The 27017-nt window shown below is 45.9% G+C and overlaps 1 pseudogene; it reads left to right on the top strand.

Annotated features, from left to right (window-relative positions):
• The first annotated feature begins 18225 nt into the window (after positions 1 to 18225).
• On the top strand, positions 18226 to 27006 carry LOC121581315 (annotated as a pseudogene).
• Positions 27007 to 27017: the final 11 nt, after the last annotated feature.

Here is a 27017-nt window from a genome sequence, read left to right as displayed (position 1 = left end):
GGTAAGCAAATTGAAGTGGGTCTAGGGTGACAGGTAAGGTAGAGGTGATATGATCCTTGACTAGTCTCTCAAAGCACATCACGATGACAGAGGTGAGTGCTACGGGGCGATAGTCATTTAGTTCAGTTACCTTTGATTTCTTGGGTACAGGAAAAATGGTGGCCATCTTGAAGCATGTGGGGACAGCAGACTGGGAGAGATTGAATAAGAAATGTCTTACTCACGTCGGCCACGGAGAAGTAGAGGCCACAGTCCTTGGTAGTGGGCCTCGTCAGTGGCACTATGTTATCCTCAAAGCGGGCAAAGAAGGTGTTTAGCTTGTCTGGAAGCGAGACGTCGGTGTCGGCGACGTGGCTGGTTTTCCTTTTGTAGTCCGTGATTGTCTGTAGACCCTGCCACATACGTCTCGTGTCTGAGTCGTTGAATTGCAACTCCACTTTGTCTTTATACTGATGTTTTGCCAGTTTAATTGCCTTGCGGAGTGAGTAGCTACGCTGTTTGTATTCTGCCATATTCCCAGTCACCTTGCCATGGTTAAATGCGATGGTTCGCGCTTTCAGTTTGAAGCCAATAGCCTACTGACAGTATACAGACAAACAGATAGAGAGATGGAGGGCAGCTTTGAGAGAGTTTGGATTGAGTAACACCCTCTTATCTTTCACATACTTGTGTTGCAGGACAGAGCGGCTTGCCCGTAACATCATGGGAAACCTGGGCGACCATGACATTGTGGTGTTATGTGTGCTGAAAGCCGGGGATCAGTTCTGTGCCGATCTGGTGGAGAGGATCAAAGCACTGAGCCGCAACTCACACCACACTCTGCCCATTAGTGTCAACTTCATCCCCCTCAAGAGTTATGTTGTAAGGACCTTAATAACCAACTTTTTCTTATTACAATGTAGAAAAGGGGATGCTGATGAGCATTTTTCTCCGCTAATACATGAGTAATAAAGGCCCAGTTCACTGAGCCGCGGAAATGACCAGTTCTCACTTAAAAAGTCAATGAAGTGTCTTGAAAGCAGTGGATATGATCATGGTGCTTCTCAGTAGTAGTTGTTGTTATTCTGAACTGGGAAAGATTTGGGCAGTGTCTCTAAACAACCAAAAGGTGGTAGTCTTCCCCACACTCAGCCTCCCAAGTTTTGGAGCTGAAATCAAAGACTGTGGTTAGTTATGGCCTTGATTAGATTTAATCCACAACATGGACATGTGACAAAGCTATGACCACATCTTTCCTCTTCAGTCAGGACTAGAATGTATCACTATTTCTGGCAAACTGCTGCTACCAATACTCCTTCCACCAATTAAAGTATATACATTATATTTGCGACATACAAAGTTTGTTTGCTTAAATAGCTGCTGATGTCATACTAGAAATATAGTATCATTGCTCATTGTCTTGGGAGAACAAGACAATGGCTTAGTTTGTCACAATCCTGCAGTGCCAGGGCCTCAAATCTCTCTCTGTGTGTGTGTGTGTGTGTGTGTGTGTGTGTGTGTGTGTGTGTGTGTGTGTGTGTGTATGTGCGTATGTGCGTCCAGCCATTAATGGGATCATAGGTCAGCGAGGGAGACGCTGCTGACATATAAATCAGACACACACACTGACACACCCTTTAGTGAGGCGTGGCTCGGATATCAGTGTGTAGGAACATGCTGAACCATTGATGAGTTATGAGATGGTGAGTTTAACTCATTGCTCTATTGCTTTTCTACACAGATCATTTTAGGACTGTGTGTGAAATCATTTACAGTTACTATGAGGTTTATTGTTTCTTTGAGACAGATACTGAGTATTGTACATAGAGTAAAACTGTGGATTGTTAAGTAATTGCGGCCTATGGAAAGTTGACACAATGTGTACTACTGATGTACTGTAGATACTAGCGAGAGATTCCAGTTTGTATCCATGTGGTTTACACTGTCTGGATTGAGGATTAAGATTAGTAATTATTTACTGTCTCGAAGAAATGAATGACTCTACTGAGCCCCAGACAGACAGACAAAGCATCAACTCAGCATGGCTTAATTTCTGCTTGACAACATTCTTCACCTGAAATGAAAGTACAGTACAGCACTACCACTGTATGTAGATACGTTTGTTTTTCACGCAGCATGTTTAGGGTTGGGATGTCTATTGTCTTCTCTTGAGCCTTGAGAATGCCTTAATTCATATTTGCGTCAAAAGTTCCTCAAACGCATGTCCATAAATTGCAGACATTGCAGGCGGACAGAGAGCCATAGAGAGAGAGAAGACAACACAGACTTTCTAGTCAGATAAGCAAGGCATTCTTTAGACATGCCTTGTGTAATCACTAATATAAAGTAATAAGTCACACACTGCTAGCATTAATAATCAGGAGGAGGAGGATCAAGCCCCTGGACGACTGAGTGGGAAGCTCTTGTTTTGCCCAAATGATTGGCCACCTTATTTCTTCTGCAACATGTGATGTCTGGTATTGGCTGGCTGTCCCTGCCTGCATAGGGCAATAGGTCAACAGTGGGAGGCATGCCTCTGATTGACTTTTTCAATATCAGGAATGTTCAGTTCCTCTGCAACTGGAAGAAAACAATACTTTTCATAACGGATCACTTTGTCTAGGGAAACCACTCATTGAGTAGTACTGTATTCTACTTCTAAAGCCATATGTCCCATGCCATGTTACAGACTTCGTAGTGCCTTTGTGTGGGCATAGGCATGTACTCCTTTTTGGATGCTTACCATTGTCAGAAATGTTTTTGTGTAACATTGTTTTAAGATTGATATTGTTCTATCACTCAATATATAATGTGCATAACTACAGGTAACAGCCAACATAAAGGAAACACTTGAGTAAATGAGAGATACAAAGTATATTGAAAGCAGGTGCTTCTACACGGGTGTGGTTCCTGAGTTAATTAAGCAATTAACATTCCATCATGCTTAGAGTCATGTATAAAAATGCTGGGCAGGCCTTATTTTGGCTACCATTGTCACACCAGCCTTCACTTTGGCTCCCCCTCCTGTCCAGCTCAGGCATTTCGGCGTCGCCGGCCTTCCGGCTGCTGCCGAACCTACTGCTGGCAAACGCCCTTGACTCATCAACCCTGGACTTGTCTCGCTATCATTACACACACCTTGTTCCCATCCCCACTCTACCACTGTATGTATACTCCCTCTGCCATTTGTCTTTGTCGGTCATTGTAAATGTTACTTGTTTTCCTGAGAGGAATCTCTCCTACTATTTCCTGAATACTTTATATTTTGTACTTTGGGTTCGCCCTGTGCCTTTTTGTTTATGAAGACATATTTTGAGCACAACAGCGTTTGGGTTTCGTCCCGCTTTGATCTATGGTGCTTAAATAAATTCAGTAGTTCTAAACCTGCGACTGCCTCCTGCCTACTCCTCTCTACACCAGTGACAGAATGATCGACCCAAGAAAACAGGAAGCAGCAGGACATCCCGACCTCTCCACTGTAGGAGCGAAGCTCCGCCACCACGACTCGTGCCTGGAACTCCTCGGGACTGCCATGGACGAGGTGCTCCGGGCCGTACGCCAACTGCAGGCTACACCACCACCTTCCCAGCTCCCCTGGAACACCTGTCCCAGTAGGAGAACCAGGCAAGGAAGCGACAGGCAGAGGAGCGCTCCTGCATCTTCCCAGGTAGGCGTGGACGTGCCTCGCTCCTCTCTGTCCACCCAGCCCGTCCTCCTCCCTGTCACCTTCCCTGACTATCCTGGACCCCCACTGAGTCCTGCCCTAGTGGACTCAGGTGCTGCAGGCAATTTCCTAGACCGATCAGTGGCCTTATCATTATGCATTCCTCTAGTCTCTTTACAACCCCCTATCCCAGTCCATGCTCCAGACAACCATCCACATGGAACAGGACTGGTGCGCCAGACCACGATTCCCATTTCCCATTTCCCCCCCAGTTATTCACAAACACCATGAACGCATCACTTTACTCATCTTAGACTCTCCTGCACACCCCGTCGTTTTAGGTTTCCCCTGGTTACAGTTGCATAACCCCAGTATATCGTGGACAGAGAGGAGGTTGTTGGGTTGGTTGCAGGAGTGTCAGGGGAGGTGTCTCTCTGTATCAATCTGTGCCACCTCTGTGGAAAGTCCGGACCAAGCCACCCACGTCCCTATCCCGGAGGAATACCGGGACCTACAGGTGGCCTTTTCGAAGACTCGTGCCACATGCCTGCCCCCTCATCGCCTATGGGACTGCACTATCAACCTACTGCCTGGTTCTACCCTCCCGCGGTGGCACATCTATCCTCTCTCGCATGCAGAGACCGAAGCCATGGAGGCCTACGTCCAGGAGGCGCTGGCCCAAGGATCCATCCATCTGTCCACCTCTCCGGCCTCCTCCAGCTTCTTTTTCGTGAAGAAGAGGGAAGGAGGTCTCCGCCCCTGTATCGATTACCGTACACTGAAGAAGGCTACTGTTAAATTCAGTTATCCCCTGCCTCTCATACCCACTGTGGTCGAACAGATGCACGGTGCTAAGTACTTTACTAAATTGGATTTACTCATTGCCTACAACCTGGTGTGCATCAGAGAGGGGGATCAATGGAAGACCGCCTTCAGCACCAGCACCGGGCACTACGAATACAGAGTAATGCCCTACGGCCTGACAAATGCACCCTCTGTGTTTCAATCATTCATTAACGAGGTGTTTAGAGACATGTTGGGTTGCTGTGTAGTGGTGTACATAGACGACATCTTGGTGTACTCCACTACACGCGAGCAACATGTCTCTCATGTCAGGTCCGTTTTGGAGAGGCTGATAGGGCATCATGTAAGGGTTGGTGTGAGGTGTGACCCAGGTGCGGTGCAGGATAGACAGTAGGTAGTAGGCAGAGATGGTGAAACAAGGATCTTTACTGGTGGTCCCAAAACCAGGATACAAAATAACGGACTTGTCACGATAAAATAAAGGAGGAGCAAATTGGTCTCCAAAAACAGGCTGACAGCAAACATACCAAATACTAACTACGACTGAAAACAACAATGAAACAGGGAGAAGACTTCTCAAGTACCTGTACATACGTCTCGCGATCAGACACTGAGTAGTACTGTTTGGCATCGAGAAACTAGCAGAGAAAACAGAGCAAGTGAGGGCATAAATACAGGTGAACAGGTAGACACAGGTGACACAAATAGAATGATGATTAGTCCAGACTGTGAGTGAGGAGGTGCCTAAGGTTGTCAGAGGATGACACATAGTGGGTCGCTCCGGAACTGCAACCTCCTCCTTTAACAGTGGGTCACACCAGCCTTCACTTTGGCTCCCCCTCCTGTGTTTGGCGTCGCCGGCATTCTAGCTGCTCCCTGACTTGTCTCGTCATCATTTTTTATTTTTTTTTATTTAACCTTTATTTAACCAGGTAAGCCAGTTGAGAACAAGTTCTCATTTACAACTGCGACCTGGCCAAGATAAAGCAAAGCAGTGCGATAAAAACAACAACACCGAGTTACATATGGGGTAAAACAAAACATAAAGTCAAAAATACCACAGAAAATATATATACAGTGTGTGCAAATATAGCAAGTTATGGAGGTAAGGCAATAAATAGGCCATAGTGCAAAATAATTACAATTAGTATTAACACTGGAATGATAGATGTGCAAGAGATGATGTGCAAATAGAGATACTGGGGTGCAAATGAGCAAAATAAATAACAATATGGGGATGAGGTAGTTGAGTGGGCTAATTTCAGAAGGGCTGTGTACAGGTTCAGTGATCGGTAAGGTGCTCTTAGTGAGGGAGATAAGAGTCTCCAGCTTCAGAGATTTTTGCAGTTAATTCCAGTCATTGGCAGCAGAGAACTGGAAGGAATGGCGGTCAAAGGAGGTGTTGGCTTTGGGGATGACCAGTGAGATATACCTGCTGGAGCGCATACTATGGGTGGGTGTTGCTATGGTGACCAATGAGCTAAGATAAGGCGGAGATTTGCCTAGCAGTGATTTATAGATGGCCTGGAGCCAGTGGGTTTGGCGACGAATATCTAGTGAGGACCAGCCAACAAGAGTGTACAGGTCACAGTGGTGGGTAGTATATGGGGCTTTGGTGACAAACGGATGGCACTGTGATAGACTACATCCAATTTTCTGAGTAGAGTGTTGGAGGCTATTTTGTAAATGACATCGCCGAAGTCAATGATCGGTAGGATAGTCCGTTTTACGAGGGCATGTTTGGCAGCATGAGTGAAGGAGGCTTTGTTGTGAAATAGGAAGCCGATTCTAGATTTAACTTTGGATTGGAGATGCTTAATGTGAGTCTGGAAGGAGAGTTTACAGTCTAACCAGACACCTAGGTATTTGTAGTTGTCCACATACTCTAGGTCAGACCCGTTGAGAGTAGTGATTCTAGTCGGGTGGGCGGGTGCCAGCAGCGTTCGATTGAAGAGCATGCATTTAGTTTTACTAGTGTTTAAGAGCAGTTGGAGGCTACGTAAGGAGTGTTGTATGGCATTGAAACTTGTTTGGAGGTTTGTTAACACAGTGTCCAATGAAGAGCCAGATGTATACAAAATGGTGTCGTCTGCGTAGAGGTGGATCTGAGAGTCACCAGCCGCAAGAGCGACATCATTGATATACACGGAGAAAAGAGTCGGCCCAAGAATTGAACCCTGTGGCACCCCCATAGAGACTGCCATAGGTCCGACAACAGGCCCTCCGATTTGACACATTGAACTCTATCTGAGAAGTAGTTGGTGAACCAGGTGAGACAGTCATTTGAGAAACCAAGGCTATTTAGTCTGCCAATAAGATTGTGGTGGTTGACAGAGTCGAAAGCCTTGGCCAGGTCGATGAAGACGGCTGCACAGTACTGTCTATTATCGATCGCGGTTATAATATCGTTTAGGACCTTGAGCATGGCTGAGGTGCACCCATGACCAGCTCGGAAACCGGATTGCATAGCGGAGAAGGTACGGTGGGATTCGAAATGGTCGGTGATCTGTTTGTTAACTTGGCTTTCAAAAACTTTCGAAAGGCAGGGCAGGATGGATATAGGTCTGTAACAGTTTGGATCTAGAGTGTCACCACCTTTGAAGAGGGGGGTGACCGTGGCAGCTTTCCAATCTCTGGGGATCTCAGACGTTACGAAAGAGAGGTTGAACAGGCTAGTAATAGGGGTTGCGACAATTTCGGCGACAATTTTTAGAAAGAAAGGGTCCAGATTGTCTAGCCCAGATGATTTGTAGGGGTCCAGATTTTGCAGCTCTTTCAGAACATCAGCTGTCTGAATTTGTGTGAAGGAGAAGCGGGGGGGGGGGCATGGGCAAGTTGCAGCGGAGGGTGCAGAGCTGGTGGCCGGGGTAGTGGTAGCCAGGTGGAAAGCATGGCCAGCCATAGCAAAATACTTGTTGAAATTCTCGATTATTGTAGATTTATCGGTGGTGATAGTGTTTCCTAGCCTAAGTACAGTGGGCAGCTGAGAGGAGGTGGTCTTATTCTCCATAGACTTTACAGTGTCCCAAAACATTTTGGAGTTAGTGCTATAGGATGCACATTTCTGTTTGAAAAAGCTAGCTTTGCTTTCCTAACTGCTTGTGTATATTGATTCCTAACTTCCCTGAAAAGTTGCATATCGTGGGGGCTATTCGATGCTAATGCAGTACGCCACAGGATGTTTTTGTGCTGGTCAAGGGCAGTCAAGACTGAGGAGAACCAGGGGCTATATCTGTTCTTAGTTCTGAATTTTTTTGAATGGGGCGTGCTTATTTAAGATTGAGAGGAAAGCACTTTTAAAGAACAACCAGGCATCCTCTACTGACGGAAAGAGATCGATATCCATCCAGGATACCTGGGCCAGGTCAATTAGGAAGGCCTGCTCGCTAAAGTGTTTTAGGGAGCATTTGACAGTGATGAGGGGTGGTCATAGACGTCGTCGGGTGAGGTTGTGTCTCTCTCTGGCGGGAGGTAAGCTTGGCTTATATGGCTTATATACATAGTTTAAGCTTTGTCGAGTAAAGCTTGAACTATGTACTTAGATTGTAGTTAGGTATTGTAGGTAGTTATCGTGGGTTGTTGTATGTAATTATTGTAGGTATTGTATTCGGCTGAGCCCGGTGAAGCACGAAGCTAGCTAACCCACTACCTGGACTAGCTAGCGGGTAGCTACTGGTAACTATTAGCAACTGTGGATAGTTGTTTCACGCCTGAGAGTACCTGTAATTACGCCAGCTAGCTGCCTACAATAATTACATACAATAATGCCTACCATTCAGCTGTTTTTCTAACCTCATTGTCTGAAGCGTTAACGTTAGGTAGTAAGTGGCTACTGTGCTCGAAATGTAGCTAGCTTGTTGCTACCTGGATAGCTACTAAACAATAGCTGGAACGACCTAGCGAACAGACGCGAACTGGCTGAGTCGATTCAGTGGCTAGCTTTGCACTTGGCTAGCTAACAGTAGCTGCTAGGGGTAAGTTATAACCTACATTTGTGTTTTGTTTTTACATACTGGTAGCCAGAGTCGTTCAAGGGAATTCGGGACATGGGTGACTAGTTAACGTTAGCTTGGTTCTCTCTGTGTGTTCGTGCCGTGGGAGGAGGGGTTTCTTCGTTGGCAGATAGCAATGGCTAGCTAGTATGCTAACTATTCTAGCTAACTAACTGGCTGAATAAGTTGACGACGGACTCGCTCAAGCTGTCGGGACCAACCCACAACGTTAGACACGGACACGAATGATCTGCTTGGCGTGTTGACACACTGGTAGTTTGTTGTGGCCGAGTATTGGTGCTAAACCGTTTTGTTGGAGTCCGGCATGCTAGTTGGCTGTGGCGTCATATGACTAGGTGCCCTGGATGGTTTTCACGGAAGAATACTGTACCAAGTTAGCTAGCTGAATAAACTAAGTTAGTCTATTCCTAGAAAATATTGAACCGCTGTAGTTTACAACAATTATAGTTTCTGAGGTGGAAGTTGGGAGAGTTATATTTGGGTGTTTCAGTGAAACGTAAGTGAGGGAGGCCCCGCTGTCTCGCTTTCCCAGATGTTTAGTTCATTTCATTCCGATCTCCTTTGCATTATTGTAGCCATTTTCTGTAGCCTGTCAACTATGCCTCTGTCTATCCCTGTTCTCTCCTCTCCGCACAGGCTATACAAACGCCTCACACCGCGTGGCTGCTGCCTCTCTAACCTGGTGGTCCCTGCAGTTCCAGGTCTCCGGCAGCCTCTGGAACTGTCGTTCTGCGGCCAACAAGGCAGAGTTCATCTCAGCCTTTGCTACCCTCAAGTCCCTCGACTTCTTGGCGCTGACGGAAACATGGATTACCACTGAAAACACTGCTACTCCTACTGCTCTCTCCTCGTCTGACCATGTGTTCTCGCATACCCCGAGAGCATCTGGTCAGCGGGGTGGTGGCACAGGAATCCTCATCTCTCCCAAGTGGACATTCTCTCTTTTTCCCCTGACCCATCTGTCTATCTCCTCATTTGAATTCCATGCTGTCACAGTCACTAGCCCATTCAAGCTTAACATCCTTGTCATTTATCGTCCTCCAGGTTCCCTTGGAGAGTTCATCAATGAGCTTGACGCCTTGATAAGTTCCTTTCCTGAGGTTGGCTCAACCCTCACAGTTCTGGGTGACTTCAATCTCCCTACGTCTACCTCATTTCTCTCTGCCTCCTTCTTTCCACTCCTCTCCTTTTTTGACCTCACCCTCTCACCGTCCCCCCCACTCACAAGGCAGGCAATACGCTTGACCTCATCTTTACTAGATTCTGTTCTTCTACTAATCTCACTGCAACTCCCCTCCATGTCTCCGACCACTACTTTGTATCCTTTTCTCTCTCGCTCTCCTCCAACACTACTCACTCTGCCCGTACTCAGATGGTAATGCGCCGTCGCAACCTTCGCTCTCTCTCTCCCGCTACTCTCTCCTCTTCCATCCTATCATCTCTTCCCTCTGCTCAATCCTTCTCCCTCCAATCTCCTGATTCTGCCTCCTCAACCCTCCTCTCCTCCCTTTCTGCATCCTTTGACTCTCTATGTCCCCTATCCTCCCGGCCGGCTCGGTCCTCCCCTCCTGCTCCGTGGCTTGACGACTCATTGCGAGCTCACAGAACAGGGCTCCGGGCAGCCGAGCGGAAATGGAGGAAAACTAGACTCCCTGCAGACCTGGCATCTTTTCACTCCCTCCTCTCTACATTTTCTTAATCTGTTTCTGCTGCTAAAGCCACTTTCTACCACTCTAAATTCCAAGCATCTGCCTCTAACCCTAGGAAGCTCTTTGCCACCTTCTCCTCCCTGCTGAATCCCCCCCCCCCCACCCCCCCACCCTTCTCCCTCTCTGTGGATGACTTCGTCAACCATTTTGAAAAGAAGGTTGACGACATCCGATCCTCGTTTGTTAAGTCAAATGACACTGCTGGTTCTGCTCACACTGCCCTACCCTATGCTTTGACTTCTTTTTCCCCTCTCTCTCCAGATTAAATCTTGTGACTTGTGACGGCCGGCCGCCCAACAACCTGCCCGCTTGACCCTATCCCCTCCTCTCTTCTCCAGACCATCTCCGGTGACCTTCTCCCTTACCTCACCTCGCTCATCAACTCATCCTTGACCGCTGGCTATGTCCCTTCCGTCTTCAAGAGAGCGAGAGTTGCACCCCTTCTCAAAAAACCAACACTCGATCCCTCTGATGTCAACAACTACAGACCAGTATCCCTTCTTTCTTTTCTCTCCAAAACTCTTGAGCGTGCCGTCTTTAGCCAACTCTCTTGCTATCTCTCTCAGAATTACCATCTTGATCCAAACCAGTCAGGTTTCAAGACTGGTCATTCAACTGAGACTGCTCTTCTCTGTGTCACGGAGGCTCTCCGCACTGCTAAAGCTAACTCTCTCTCCTCTGCTCTTGTCCTTCTAGACCTGTCTGCTGCCTTTGATACTGTGAAGCATCAGATCCTCCTCTCCACCCTCTCCGAGTTGGGCATCTCCGGCGCGGCTCAGTCTTGGATTGCGTCCTACCTGACCGGTCGCTCCTACCAAGTGGCGTGGCGAGAATCTGTCTCCGCACCACGTGCTCTCACCACTGGTGTCCCCCAGGGCTCAGTTCTAGGCCCTCTCCTATTCTCGCTATACACCAAGTCACTTGGCTCTGTCATATCCTCATATGGCCTCTCCTATCATTGCTGCGCAGACGACACACAACTAATCTTCTCCTTTCCCCCTTCTGATAACCAGGTGGTGAATCGCATCTCTGCATGTCTGGCAGACATATCAGTGTGGATGACGGATCACCACCTCAAGCTGAACCTCGACAAGACGGAGCTGCCCGTTCCATGATCTCACCATCATGGTTGACAACTCCGTTGTGTCCTCCTCCCAGAGTGCGAAGAGCCTTGGTGTGACCCTGGACAACACCCTGTCATTCTCCGCTAACATCAAGGCGGTGACCCGATCCTGTAGGTTCATGCTCTACAACATTCGGAGAGTATGACCCTGCCTTACACAGGAAGCGGCACAGGTCCTAATCCAGGCACTTGTCATCTCCTGTCTGGATTACTGCAACTCGCTGTTGGCTGGGCTCCCTGCCTGTGCCATTAAACCCCTACAACCCATCCAGAATCCCGTCTGGTGTTCAACCTTCCCAAGTTCTCTCACGTCACCCCGCTCCTCCGCACACTCCACTGGCTTCCAGTTGAAGCTCGCATCTGCTACAAGACCATGGTGCTTGCCTACGGAGCTGTGAGGGGAACGGCACCTCCGTACCTTGAGGCTCTGATCAGTCCCTATACCCAAACGAGGGCATTGCGTTCATCCACCTCTGGCCTGCTGGCCCCCCTACCTCTGCGGAAGCACAGTTCCTGCTCAGCCCAGTCAAAACTGTTCGCTGCTCTGGCACCCCAATGGTGGAACAAGCTCCCTCACGAACGCCAGGACAGCGGAGTCACTCACCACCTTCCGGAGACACTTGAAACCCCACCTCTTTAAGGAATACCTGGGATAGGATAAAGTAATCCTTCTACCCCACCTTACCCCACCCCAAAGAAAGAAAAAAAAACATATTGTAAAGTGGTTATCCCACTGGCTATAAGGTGAATGCACCAATTTGTAAGTCGCTCTGGATAAGAGCGTCTGCTAAATGACGTAAATGTAAAAAATGTAAATGTATGTTTGACCGCGGACCCGTTACGGACACAGGCAATAAGGCAGTGATCGCTGAGATCCTGGTTGAAGACAGCGGAGGTGTATTTAGAGGGTAAGTAAGTCAGGATGATATCTATGAGGGTGCCCATGTTTACGGATTTAGGGTTGTACCTGGTAGGTTCCTTGATAATTTGTGTGAGATTGAGGGCATCTAGTTTGGTTTGTAGGATGGCCGGGGTGTTAAGCATATCCCAGTTTAGGTCACCAAGCAGTACGAACTCTGAGGATAGATGGGGGGCAATCAATTCACATATGGTGTCCAGGGCACAGATGGGGGCTGAGGGGGCTCTGTAGCAAGCGGCATCAGTGAGAGACTTATTTCTGGAAAGGTGGATTTTTAGAAGTAGGAGCTCAAACTGTTTGGGCACAGACCTGGATAGTATGATAGAGCTCTACAGGCTATCTCTACAGTAGATTGCAACTCCACCCCCTTTGGCAGTTCTATCTAGACGGAAAATGTTGTAGTTGGGGATGGACATTTCTGAATTTTTGGTGTCCTTCCTAAGCCAGGATTCAGACACTGCTAGAACATCAGGGTTGGCGGAGTGTGCTAACGAAGTGAATAACTCAAACTTAGGAATGAGGCTTCTGATGTTAACGTGCAGAAAACCAAGGCTTTTACGGTTACAGAAGTCAACAAATGATAACTTCTGGGGAGTAGGAGTGATACTGGGGGCTGCAGGGCCTGGGTTAGCCTCTACATCACCAGAGGAACAGAGGAGGACTAGAATAAGGATATGGCTAAAGGCTTTAAGAACTGGTCTTCTAGTGCGTTGGGTACAGAGAATAAAGGGGGCAGATTTCCGGGCGTTGTAGAATAGATTCAGGGCATTATGTACAGACAAGGATATGGAAGGATATGAGTACAGTGGAGGTAAACCTAAGCGTTGGGTAACAATGAAAGAGATAGCATCACTGGAGGCATCGATTGAGCCGGTCTCGGCGTGTATGGGGGGGTGGAACAAAGGAGCTATTTGAGGCAGTTTGAGAATGACTTGGGGTTCTATATTGAAATTGTATAATAAGAACTAACTGGAACAGCAATAGGCAAGGAATATTGACATGGGAGAGAGGCATAAAGCAATCACAGGTGTTATTAGAGAGAGCTAAGACAAGAACTGGTAATGGCGATTGAAATTTTGGGCTGAGGCTAAACAGATAAACAGGACAGGGTACCGTGTAAAGGAACAGTCCAGCAGGCATCAGCTGTGCAGCTGAGTGATCATAAGGTCCAGTGAACAGCAATATGTGAGTCCAAGAGCAGTTCGAATTAGTGCTAAAGCACAGCGAGCAGGAAGCACGGCTGTTGTTTGCGTGTGCTAGCTGGCCGGGGCTAGCAGATGGATCTTCGTGGTCGTCGCAACGGGAAGCCTGTTGAAACCACAGACGATTACGTCGGCAGACCAGTCGTGATAGATCGGCGGGGCTCCGTGTCGACTCTAGGAGGTCCCGTCCGGTTGACAGAGAGGTAGATAGCCGGGAGATGTGCCTGACTCGAGGCTAGCTCCAGGCTGATTAGCCAACAACAACATTCATTTGGTTGCAGCTAGCTAGTTGCGATGATCAGGTGTTAAAGGTCCAGTGATTTAGTGATTCCGGCAGAAAATCCGATATGTTCTGGGTCGATAACGCGCTGTGCAGACAGTGCAGACTGGCCGATAATAGTCCAGGCTAGAGCTGGCTGGTAGGTAGTGCAGGCCACGGACAATGGTGAAAAACCGCTAACGGTGGCTAATAGCAAGTAGCTAGTTAGCTGGCTACTCCCGTCCGGTAGACAAAGAGGTAGATAGCCGGGATATGGGCCTGGCTCACGGCTAACTGGTGCTTGCTTCGGGGGCAGTGGTGATTAGCCTAAAGCAACATCCATTCGGTTGCGGCTAGCTAGTTGCGATCCAGTGTTAGGGTCCAGTGATTCAGTTATTCCGGCAGAAAATCCGATGTTCTGGGTGAAAACCGCTAACGGTGGCTAATAGCAAGTAGCTAGTTAGCTGGCTAGCTAGTTTCAACTGGAGATTCTAGATAAAGGTGAGTATATAATAGAATCCGTTCCACATTGAGTGAGGCGGGTTGCAGGAAAGTATATTTAGTAGAAGGATGAAAAGTGTGATAGGGAAATATGTACAAAAAATACAATAAATACAAAATAAACAGGCTATTTACACAGACACACAACAAAGAACACGACCGCACTGCTACGCCATCTTGAATGGATCTTGGATCATTGCACACACCTGGTTCCTATCCCCACTCTATCACTGTAGATATACTCCCTCTGCCATTTCTCTTTGTCGGTCATTGTAAATGTTACTTGTTTTGCTGAGAGGAATCTCTCCTACTATTTCCTGAGTACTTTATATTTTGCACTTTGGGTTCGCCCTGTGCCTTTTGTTTATGAAGTTATATTTTGAGCACAACAGCGTTTGGGTTTTGTCCTGATTTGATCTATGGTGCTTAAATAAATTCAGTAGTTCTAAACCTGCGACTGCCTCCTGCCTACTCCTCTCTACACCAGTGACAACCATGACTATGCCCCATAGGTTGACAATGCCCCCATCCACAGGGCACGAGTGGTTACTGAATGGTTTGATGAGCATGAAAACGGTGTAAACCATATGCCATGGCCATCTCAGTCAGCAGATCTCAACCCAATTGAACACTTACGGGAGATTTTGGAGTGGCGCCTCAGACAGCTTTTCCACCACCATCAACAAAACACCAAATCATTACATTTATTTTGGAAGAATGGTGTCGCATCCCTCCAATAGAGTTTCAGACACTTGTAGAATCTATGCCAAGGTGCGTTGAAGCTGTTCTGGCTCGTGGTGGCACAATGCCCTATTAAGACACTTTATGTTGGTGTTACCTGTATTTCACGTGGTTATGGAGTCGCTCCCATTTGAAGACTTTATTTCCAAAACGCTATATCCACCAATTTTCACATTTGTGTTTTTAATCAGAAATGATTGCTTATGGGCACCTTCATGTGTGTGTAAAATATTACTGTTCTCATTGCTGATCTTCAGAAAAAAATCATACCGCTTGACTTTTTCAAAATGTTCTTGTGTTACAGCCCAAATTTGAAATTGATTAAATTGAGTTTTTTTGTCACTGGCCTACACACAATACCCCATAATGTCAAAATGGAATTATGTTTTGGGAAATTTGTACAAATATTAAACCCCTTTGTTATGGCAAGCCTAATTTAAGTTCAGGAGTGAAAATGTGCTTAACAAGTCACATAATAAGTTACATTGACTCCCTCTGTGTGCAATAATAGTGTTAAACATGATTTTTTAATGACTACCTCATCTCTGTACCTCACACATACAATTATCTGTAAGGTCCCTCAGTCGAGCAGTGAATTTCAAACACAGGTTCAACCACAAAGACCAGGGAGGTTTTCCAATGCCTGGCACCTTTTGATTAGTAGATGGGTAAAAATAAAAAAGCATACATTGAATATCCCTTTGAGTATGGTGAAGTTATTAATTACACTTTTGATGGTGTATCAATACACCCAGTCACTACAAAGATACAGGCGTCCTTCCTAACTCAGTTGCCGGAAAGGAAGGCATCCGCTCAGGGATTTCACCATGAGGCCAATTGTGACTTTAAAACAGTTAGAGTTTAATGGCTGCGATAGGAGAAAACTGAGGATGGATCAACAACATTATAGTTACTCCACAATACTAATCTAAATGACAGAGTGAAAAGAAGGAAGCCTCTACAGAATAAAAAATATTCCAAAACATGCATCCTGTTTGCAACAAGGCACTAAAGTAATACTGCAAAAAATGTAGCAAAGCAATTAAACTTTTTGCCCTGAATACAAAGTGTTATGTTTGAGGCAAATCCAATACAACACATTACTGAGTACCACTCTCCATATTTTCAAGCATAGTGGTGGCTGCATCATGTTATGGGTAGGTTTATAATAGTTTAGGAAATGGTATGGAGCTAAGCAAAGGCAAAATCCTAGAGGAAAGCCTGGTTCAGTCTGCTTTCCACAAGACACTGGGAGATGAATTCACCTTTCAGCAGGACAATAACCTAAAACACAAGGCCAAATCTAAATGAGATATTTCTGTATTTCATTTTCAATACATTTGCTAACATTTCTAAAAACATGTTTTCACTATTTGTCATTATGAGGTAGTGTGTAGATGGTTGAGAAAAAATATATATTTAATCAATTTTAAATTCAGGCTGTAACACAACAAAATGTGGAATAAGTCAAGGGGTATGAATACTTTCTGAAGGCACTGTATATCCATTGTTTAGCTGGAATAGAATGTTCGCATCCTGTATATTTGACTGTGATGCATGGTTGTCTCACCTGGCTATCTTAAGATGAATGCACTTACTCTAAGTCGCTCTGGATAAGAGTATCTGCTAATTGACTTTTTCCACATTTTGTTATGTTACAGTTGTTAAATAAAACATTTTCCTCATCAATCTACACACAATACACAATAACGACAAAGGGAAAACAGGTTTTAGAAATGTTTGCAAATGTCTAAAAAAGATAAAAACAGAAATACCTTATTTACATAAGTATTCAGACCCTTTGCTATGAGACTCGAAATTTAGCTCAGGTGCATCCTGTTTCCATTGATCATCCTTGAGATGTTTCTACAACTTGATTGGAGTCCACGTGGTAAATTCAATTGATTGGACATGATTTGGAAAGACACACACCTGTCTATATAAGGTTGACAGTGCATGTCAGAGCAAAAACCAAGCCATGAGGTTGAAGGAATTGTCCGTAAAGCTCCGAGACAGGATTGTGTCAAGGCACAGATCTGGGGAAGGGTACCAAACATTTTTTGCAGTATTGAAGGTCCCCAAGAACACAGTGGCCTCCATCATTCTTAAATGGAAGAAGTGTGGAACCATCAATAGTCTTCCTAGAGTTGGCATCCTGGCCAAACTGAGCATTCGGGGGAGAAGGGCCTTGGTCAGGGAGGCGACCAAGACCCGATGGTCACTCTGACAGAGCTCCAGAGTTCCTTTGTGGAGATGGAAGAACCTTCCAGAAGGACAACCATCTCTGCAGCACTCCACCAATCAGGCCTTTATGGTAGAGTGGCCAGACGGAAGCCACTCCTCAGTAAAAGACACAACAGCCCGCTTGGAGTTTGCCAAAAGGCACCTAAAGGACTCTCATACCATGAGAAACAAGATTTTCTGGTCTGATGAAACCAATATTGAACTCTTTGGCCTGAATGCCAAGCATCACTTCTGGAGGAAACCTGGCACCATCCCTATGGTGAAGCATGCTGGTGGCTGCATAATGCTGTGGGGATGTTTTTCAGCGGCAGGGACTGGGAGACTAGTCAGGATTGAGGGAAAGATGAACGAGCAAAGTACAGAGAAATCCTTGATAAAAACCTGCTCAGGACCTCAGACTGGGGCGAAGGTTCACCTTCCAACAGGACAACGACCCTAAGCACACAGCCAAGACAACGCAGGAGGGCCTTCAGAACAAGTCTCTGAATGTCCTTGAGGGGCCCAGCCAGAGCCCGGACTTGAACCTGATTGAACATCTCTGGAGAGACCTGAAAATAGCTGTGCAGCGACGCTCCCCATTCAACCTGACAGAACTTGAGAGGATCTGGGAGAAGAGAGAAGCTTGAGAGAAGAATGGGAGAAACTCCCCAAATACAGGTGTGCCAAGCTTGAAGCGTCATACCCAAGAAGACTCAAGGTTGTAATCGCTGCCAAAGGTGCTTCAATAAAGGGTCTGAATACTTATATAAATGTGATAGTTCAGTTTTTTCTTTTTAATACATTTGCACACAAAAAAAAACTGTTTTTGCTTTGCCATTATGGGGAATTGTGTGTAGATTGATGAGAAAAAAAGTCAAATTGTCTGAATACTTTCCGAATGCACTGAATAGCGTTTTGGAATGAAACTCTTCATACTGTATGTACAGTACACATCGCAAATCCGTCTCAACCGAGTTGTTCAGTTAATGTTATCTTGGTATGCATGTGCAGCACTGTGGTATATTGTAGATAAGTCTTTACGCATTCCTACCCATGCAAAACTGCTTCCTTTCTCTTTTCTCTCTGACATGTGCTTAAAAAATAATATCCTAATCGTGGAGGTGAGTCAACATGCTTATTTCCTTCCTCTCCTCTATTTGAGTCTCAGAGTGCATCCATCAAATACACCATCACTTTCTCCAGATGTTTATCCAGGTCATGGGGAGCGGCTCTCATTCTCTGAATGTAGGTCTGAGTTTTACCAGACCAGGGTCGTATTCATTAGGCACCAAACAGAACAAAACAGAATGAAACAATGAATGACTACACAAACTTATCCAATAAGAAAAGCTCATTATCGTTTACCATTGCGAAATGTTTTTCTACGGTGTGCCCTAATGAATACGACCCTGAATAGGACAGTCAAAACTTTTCTAATTGATTGTATCAGTCTGTCCATTAGGGAAGTTTGATTGTCCCTTATCAGAATTGATTCAGAAACGTTCCTCTTAGCACAGTAATTGGGAGCCTATTATAGGGACCTCTACATTGGGAAAGATTCTCTTTGAAATGAATAAAAGCAATACTGTCATACAATGAGGGAAAAAAGTATTTGATCCCCTGCTGATTTTGTACGTTTGCCCACTGACAAAGACATGATCAGTCTAGAATTTTAATGGTAGGTTTATTTGAACAGTGAGAGACAGAATAACAACAAAAAAAATCCAGAAAAACCCATGTCAAAAATGTTATAAATTGATCTGCATTTAATGAGGGAAATAAGTATTTGACCCCTCTGCAAAACATGACTTAGTACATGGTGGCAAAACCCTTGTTGGCAATCACAGAGGTCAGACGTTTCTTGTAGTTGGCCACCAGGTTTGCACACATCTCAGGAGGGATTTTGTTCCACTCCTCTTTGCAGATCTTCTCCAAGTCATTAAGGTTTCGAGGCTGACGTTTGGCAACTCGAACCTTCAGCTCCCTCCACAGATTTTCTATGGGATTAAGGTCTGGAGACTGGCTAGGCCACTCCAGGACCTTAATGTGCTTCTTCTTGAGCCACTCCTTTGTTGCTTTGGCCATGTGTTTTGGGTCATTGTCATGCTGGAATACCCATACACGACCCATTTTCAATGCCCTGGCTGAGGGAAGGAGGTTCTCACCCAAGATTTGACGGTACATGGCCCCGTCCATCGTCCCTTTGATGCGGTGAAGTTGTCCTGTCCCCTTAGCAGAAAAACACCCCCAAAGCATAACGTTTCCACCTCCATGTTTGACAGTGGGGATGGTGTTCTTGGGGTCATAGGCAGCATTCCTCCTCCTCCAAACACGGCGAGTTGAGTTGATACCAAAGAGCTCGATTTTGGTCTCATCTGACCACAACACTTTCACCCAGTTCTCCTCTGAATCATTCAGATGTTCATTGGCAAACTTCAGACGGCCCTGTATATGTGCTTTCTTGAGCAGGGGGACCTTGCGGGCGCTGCAGGATTTCAGTCCTTCACAGCGTAGTGTGTTACCAATTGTTTTCTTGGTGACTATGGTCCCAGCTGCCTTGAGATCATTGACAAGATCCTCCCGTGTAGTTCTGGGCTGATTCCTCACCGTTCTCATGATCATTGCAACTCCACGACGTGAGATCTTGCATGGAGCCCCAGGCCGAGGGAGATTGACAGTTATTTTGTGTTTCTTGCATTTGCGAATAATCGCACCAACTGTTGTCACCTTCTCATCAAGCTGCTTGACGATGGTCTTGTAGCCCATTCCAGCCTTGTGTAGGTCTACAATCTTGCCCCTAACATCCTTGGAGAGCTCTTTGGTCTTGGCCATGGTGGAGTGCTTGGAATCTGATTGATTGATTGCTTCTGTGGACAGGTGTCTTTTATACAGGTAACAAACTGAGATTAGGAGCACTCCCTTTGTCACGATCGTCGGGAACAGAGGACCAATGCGCAGCGTTGAATGCAAACATATTTATTTAATCTGAAAGATAACACGAACAAAACAACAAAACGATAACGTGATGTCCTTAGCTCAAACACAACCTACTAGGAACACGGAACAAGATCCCACAAACACTGAGAGAAAACAGACTGTTTAAATATGGTTCCCAATCAGAGACAACCAGCAACAGCTGACACTCGTTGCCTCTGATTGGGAACCACTCTGGCCAACATAGAAATACAAGACCTAGAATGGAAAACAAAGAGCACAAAACATAGACTCTACACACCCTGGCTCAACATAAAAGAGTCCCTAGAGCCAGGGCGTGACAGTACCCCACCCCCCAAAGGCGCGGACTCCGACCGCGCCAACAGAACACCACAGGGGAGGGACCGGGTGGGCACTCCGCCTTGGCGGCGGATCCGGCTCTGGGCATGATTCCCACTCCCTCTCTAACCCCCCACAGTACCCCTGGTCCGGTCTGGCCCTGCTGGCCGGAGCTGGACTGAACACTGGTGGAGCGGATTGCTCTAGCTCCGACGTGGAGCAGCTGACCGGTACCGGACCAGGCACCGGTGGAACAGGCACGGGCCGTGTCGGACTGACGACGCACACCACTGGCTTGGTGTGGGGAGCAGGAACAGGCCGAGCCGGGCTGACGAAGCGCACCACTGACTTGGTGCGGAGAGCAGGAATGGACCGGGCCGGGCTGGCGACGCGCACCACTGACTTGGTGCGGGGAGCAGGAACAGACCGGGCCGGACTGGCGACGCGCACCATCGGCTTGGTGCGGGGAGCAGGAACAGGCCGGACCGGGCTGGCGACACGTACCATAGGCTCGGTGCGGGGAGCAGGAACAGGCCGGGCCGGGCTGGCGACGCGCACCATAGGCTTGGTGCGGGGAGCAGGAACAGACCGGGCCGGACTAGCGACGCGCACCATCGGCTTGGTGCGGGGAGCAGGAACAGGCCGGGCCGGGCTGGCGATGCACACCATAGGCTTGGTGCGGGGAGCAGGAACAGGCCGGACCGGGCTGGCGACGCGCACCATAGGCTTGGTGCGGGGAGCAGGAACAGGCCGGGCCGGGCTGGCGACGCGCACCATAGGCTTGGTGCGGGGAGCAGGAACAGGCCGGGCCGGGCTGGCGACGCGCACCATAGGCTCGGTGCGGGGAGCAGGAACAGGCCGGGCCGGGCTGACGACACGCACCACAGGCTCGATGCGAGGAACAGGAACAGGCCGGACCGTACTGGGGACACACACCACTGGCCCTATGCAGGGATCAGGAACGGGCCGGACCGGACTGGTAACACACCCCCAGTACCTCTCGCCGTGCCTCCACACTTTCCCTCTCCTCTGTGACCAGTGGCCCCCTTAACCTGGCGGCCTCCTCTGCAAACCCGCTGGACCGCTCCATCGCGGCCTCCTGCTGCCCCGTCGTCCACGGCGTGAGCCCCCCTAAAACATTTCTGGGGGTCTCTCCTCCCCGTGGGCCAGGCCTCTATAGTTCTCGCCCAACTCTCGCTCTTCTGCTTCCAACTCCAGCCACTCTGCTCTTCATTTGGCTTGACCCAGTCAAGACTCTTCCTCCACTGTTCCCAAGTCCACCCTCTCTGCTCTTCACTAGGCTTGACCCAGTCGAAGTTGCCACGGAGATCCGCTAGCGATTCCCCTGGCGATGGCTCCTGGACACGCTGCTTGGTCCAGTTTTGGTGGGATCTTCTGTCACGATCGTCGGGAACAGAGGACCAATGCGCAGCGTTGAATGCAAACATATTTATTTAATCTGAAAGATAACACGAACAAAACAACAAAACGATAACGTGACGTCCTTAGCTCAAACACAACCTACTAGGAACACGGAACAAGATCCCACAAACACTGAGGGAAAACAGACTGTTTAAATATGGTTCCCAATCAGAGACAACCAGCAACAGCTGACACTCGTTGCCTCTGATTGGGAACCACTCTGGCCAACATAGAAATACAAGACCTAGAATGGAAAACAAAGAGCACAAAACATAGACTCTACACACCCTGGCTCAACATAAAAGAGTCCCTAGAGCCAGGGCGTGACACCCTTTAAGAGTGTGCTCCTAATCTCAGCTCGTTACCTGTATAAAAGACACCTGGGAGCCAGAAATCTTTCTGATTGAGAGGGGGTCAAATACTTATTTCCCTCATTAAAATGCAAATCAATGTATAACATTTTTGACATGCGTTTTTCTGGATTTTTTTGTTGGTATTCTGTCTCTCACTGTTCAAATAAACCTACCATTAAAAGTATAGACTGATCATTTCTTTGTCAGTGGGCAAACGTACAAAATCAGCAGGGGATTAAATACTTTTTTACCTCACTGTACAATGAGTGCTTACTTTAAGCAGACATCTTTAGAACAAGCAAATGAATACAGCTGTGTCCATTAGTAGTCTATACAGAAACCTGAAGAAAATGTCAAAATACTGTTACAAAATGTACAGAATCAAAGCAAATGGCACTTCTAATAGAGACTGGGGCAGTCATTGGAAGTTCTTCTATGAGCCTCTTTTAGTCCTGTGCAGTTATGTTCTTTGTATCAAAGAATAGGTTTTCGTATTAAAAGGACATACACTCTCTCATTTCTAGTCTCACTCTCATCTAATGCACCTAATGTGTCATGAACTAGTTGGCCTATGTCATCGAATGCCATAAATGACTATATGACAAGAATGGCTCCATTGCATTTGTTGCATTGAGGGATTATAGGGAAATGTGTTCGATGACATCTCCCTCACAGTCACTCCCCTACACACACGAACATACACACACACGCCAGAACAATGAAGGGGTAGTTATGTGTCACATTATGAATAGAGGAGCCACACAAAACAGCTTCCCCTTCACCCCAAGCCCAACGACTGAAACCCCCAGTGTCACTAATGGTGTTCAGGGTCAGATGGGTTTCTGTGTTACCCTGGTTCACACTTTGGTTGTCCCCTTTTTAACTGTGGGTTCAGACTGCTCAGTGCGGCTGGGGCTACACACATAGCTACTGTACACACACGCACACATCATTTATTTTTTAGAGCACTCTTATTTGTTTTGTTAGTGTGAGATACCAGTGAGCTCTCAGCTTGGTGTATCTTTGACATTGAGTGTTGACAGCCACTCTCATAGTCATGCTGCTAAAGTTATTCTGTGTTTTTTGTCCCCCGCAGGCCATTGTAGACAGAGTCAAGACAATTATGACTCTCCTTAAACACGTGGAGGCCTTCATGCCCAAGATGATCAAAGTAGCATGGTGAGTCCTGGCATAGAAACACTAACACCACAACAGACCAGGTGACCCACACTGAGTCACTCAATTTCCTGTTTCCAGTCTAGACAGAAAGGAAGGAAGAAAGGAGCTTAGTTTCAGTGTACTACAGGTTGAAATATTGAAGATGTTTCAATACTATGCTTGTGTTGAGTGTGCCTCCTGTGTTTCTGTTTAAGTTTGCTGGTGAAGAGAGAGCCAAACGGTTCAGGTTGTCTCCCAGATTGTATGTAGCAGTTCTATAAATTGTTAATTTATGTTTTCATTATTATATGTTAGCTTCAATGCACCTTGGCATAGATTCTACAAGTGTCTGGAACTCTATTGCACACACACCCTTTAAACCCCTTATGCTCCTTTGAGACCCATGTTTCCTTTATTTTGGCAGTTACCTGTATAGAGTGCTTGCAGTTGCATCACAAATCACCTAGCAACTGCACCAGGCGCCATGTTGGAAGACCAAACTCAGTCTGTTGGAAGTCCTCCAATCGTCCACACGGCTGGCTGCGTTTTGCTACCACAGGAAACTTCGGGAAGATTGCCCATTATTTAGTTTTTCTAAGGACCCAAAAAACAGAGGCAGTGGGAGAACCTATTCAAGTAAGTAAATATATTTTGAAAGTGATCAAAAACGATGTGCACTGAACAAAAATATAAACGCAACATGTAGTGTTGGTCCCATGTTTCATGAGCTGCAGAGGAGTATTTCTGTCTGTAATAAAGCCCTTTTGTGGGGAAAAACTGATTCTGATTGGCTGGGCCTGGCTCCCCAGTGGGTGGGCCTGGCTGCCAAGTGGGTGGGCCTATGCCCTCTCAGGCCCACCCATGGCTGCACCCCTGCCCAGTCATGTAAAATCCATAGATTAGGGCCTAATGAATTTATTTCAATTGACAGATTTTCGTTAACTCAGTAAAATCTTTGAAATTGTTGCATGTTGCGTTTTATATTTTTGTTCAGTATATTATTAGCTAGCTAGCTTGCTACAGAAACTTAGTGTGCAGACTAACTCAAATGAGCTGCTAACGTAATGTTTGCTTGTTAGCTAACTTTACATACTGTATAGCTAGCTACGTGAATTAAATATCACCAGCTTGCTAACTTCATATTAGCTAGTTATCTATCTTGATGTATTTATCATTGTAACGCCAAATCCATTTGTAGCTAGGTAGCTAGCTAGCTAACAGCCATGGAAGAGGGTGAAAGGATTAGCTAGCACTTCCACTCCAGCTGTCATAAAAGATAGAGTAGGCTACTCTGGATAGGGCAGGTACAATACCTTTGTGAGAGGACATTATGAAACTATTCTCCAGTTCCAGGACAGAGAGATATAGCAACATAACATTCAGGGCTGTCTAACTTGAGTATAATGCAGCCTGTTTCTTTGTGATGTTTTCTGTCCTCAGATACAGAGAGCAATCTGCAGATGAAGAGGTCCCAATGAATGTCCCAAGAGAGTAAGGATGCATCCTTGTATGCCATGGATTATATGTGTACCTATGTTAGCAAATTTTGTGAACAAGTTTAAAAGTCACAGAATGTATAAACCTATTACAACTGGAGCAGGCCAACCGTTATCAATAAAACGTCACAATACGGTGCAGAGCGTTACATTTGGCTGCTGGGGGGCAAGGAGACCATCTAACTTTCAGGGGATAAAATAGATGGCTATATCGAAAATATTGTTGGATTTTCTTGCCATCTATAGTGGTGATGAAAGTAGTCTGACTAACAAATAGTTATAACATTATTTTAACGATCCCTTGAAAATGGTACATAGTTGGTACAGTTTTCAAGGGATCGTTAAATAATGTTATAACTATTTGGTTTTAATATCATCACTTCTTGAAGAGCCTAGTCAGAACTACACATTTCCGATTCTTCCACATTTAGCTCTATCATCAGAGTTATACGGCAAGTAACTGCATGCTTTTCATGATCAGTAGCTAAACATCAATTGATCATGTATTTTCAGATACGTGAAGGTAGCCTATACATTTAGCTAGCTAAGCAAACAACGTGTGATTTAGTTCGCTTAATCTGAGATTAGGCTTTTGGAGTTTGACATCTGCAAATCCTTGTCGTGGTAAATGTGTTAGTCAGACTACTTTCATCACCACTATAGATGGCAAGAAAATCCAACAATATTTTTGATATAGCCATCTAGTTTATCCCCTGAAAGTTAGATTGTTAACTAGCCATATTGACATGATCTGTTATTAGTTAGCCAATTTGATGTGGTCCATCAATCAATGTAGCAGTTCATGTCTATCATCTGTCAGCAATTGTGATTAAACACTCTTAAAAACAATGTTGAAAAGGGGATAATGTTAGCTGACTTCTCTAGGTAGGCCTACGTTGGTTGAAGAAAAAAGTACATTAGGTCTACTTACCACTATGTTTAGCCAACTAGGTTTATACCAGTAGCTTGCAAAGTAAACATTATCAGCTAACAGTACTATGGCAAATGCGACCTTCTGCTGTTTACAGGCAGAGCCCACAAAATATGGGAAATTAACCTAAACCACTCATACCTGTCAGGTATAGTTCACTTTTATTTTATATCACTCAAATATCCAATTAATGGTGGCCAATATTGAGAGATATTGTGAGGCTACCCTCACGTATCTGAAATTACATGATCATTTGATGTTTACTGATCATGAAAAGCATGCAGTTACTTGCTGTATAACTCTGATTCGAGCTAAATGTGTGCAATTGTTTTGCATGGAATAATTGGAAATGTGTAGTTCTGACTAAGCTTTTCAAGAGGTCCACAACCAAATAGTTCACATTTATTTAACAATCCCTTGAAATGGCACGCAGTTGTCAATGGTTTTAGCGGAGCTTGGGGTCTCCTTGCCCCCCAGCATGCAAATCGAACGCTCTGCACCTTTTTGTGTCCTTAATTCCATGTAAGAATTATCTGCTCATTTGATATTACCTGTAACATTACCAGTTACAGACCTAGCTCAGTTATAAAAGGTATGTTGGTTTTTGTTAACATTGCTGCAGGGCTAATCCCTCTGCCACATCTATTCCATTTCAGATGTTGGTTTTGAGATACCCAATCGTTTTATTGTTGGATATGCCTTAGACTACAATTAGTATTTCAGAAACCTCAATGTAAGTTCTTCTTTATTCAATGCTGATTTTAATTTCAGTGATACACTTGTAGCATTCTTCACTTGGTCCTCTTCAGGAAGATCATTCTATAATGGCCACCTATGGGCCCCTAATGATATGAATAATAACATAATGTCACAGGGACATAAAACAATTGGCCAAATGTAGCTCATATCTTTCATATGCATATGACTTTTTTTTTTCCTTCACCCTCAGCATATCTGTATGATCAGTGAAAGCAGTAAGCTGAAATACAAGGTCTAAGAAGAAGTGATGTTTATAGGATTCTGCAGAGGAAAAGTGTTTCCACAAGAAGCTTGGACACTTCCCATGAGACCCCATGCAGTGGCAACGGTTATCAAAACCAAAGACCCTCACTCTCACTCTCTGCTGGTTGGCCACACTCCGTTACACATCAGAACACCCCAGGGCTTAACCATAGACTCACCAATGGACTTGTTGCATAATAAGAACCTCCATAGTAATTTTTCTAACAAAGCTGTGAACCTGTAAT

The sequence above is a fragment of the Coregonus clupeaformis genome, chromosome 14 (genome assembly GCF_020615455.1).
Source record: "Coregonus clupeaformis isolate EN_2021a chromosome 14, ASM2061545v1, whole genome shotgun sequence".
NCBI classification, from domain to species: Eukaryota; Metazoa; Chordata; class Actinopteri; order Salmoniformes; family Salmonidae; genus Coregonus; species Coregonus clupeaformis.
Note: the sequence above shows the minus strand (reverse complement) of the source record. Positions and strands in the feature narration are given on the sequence as shown.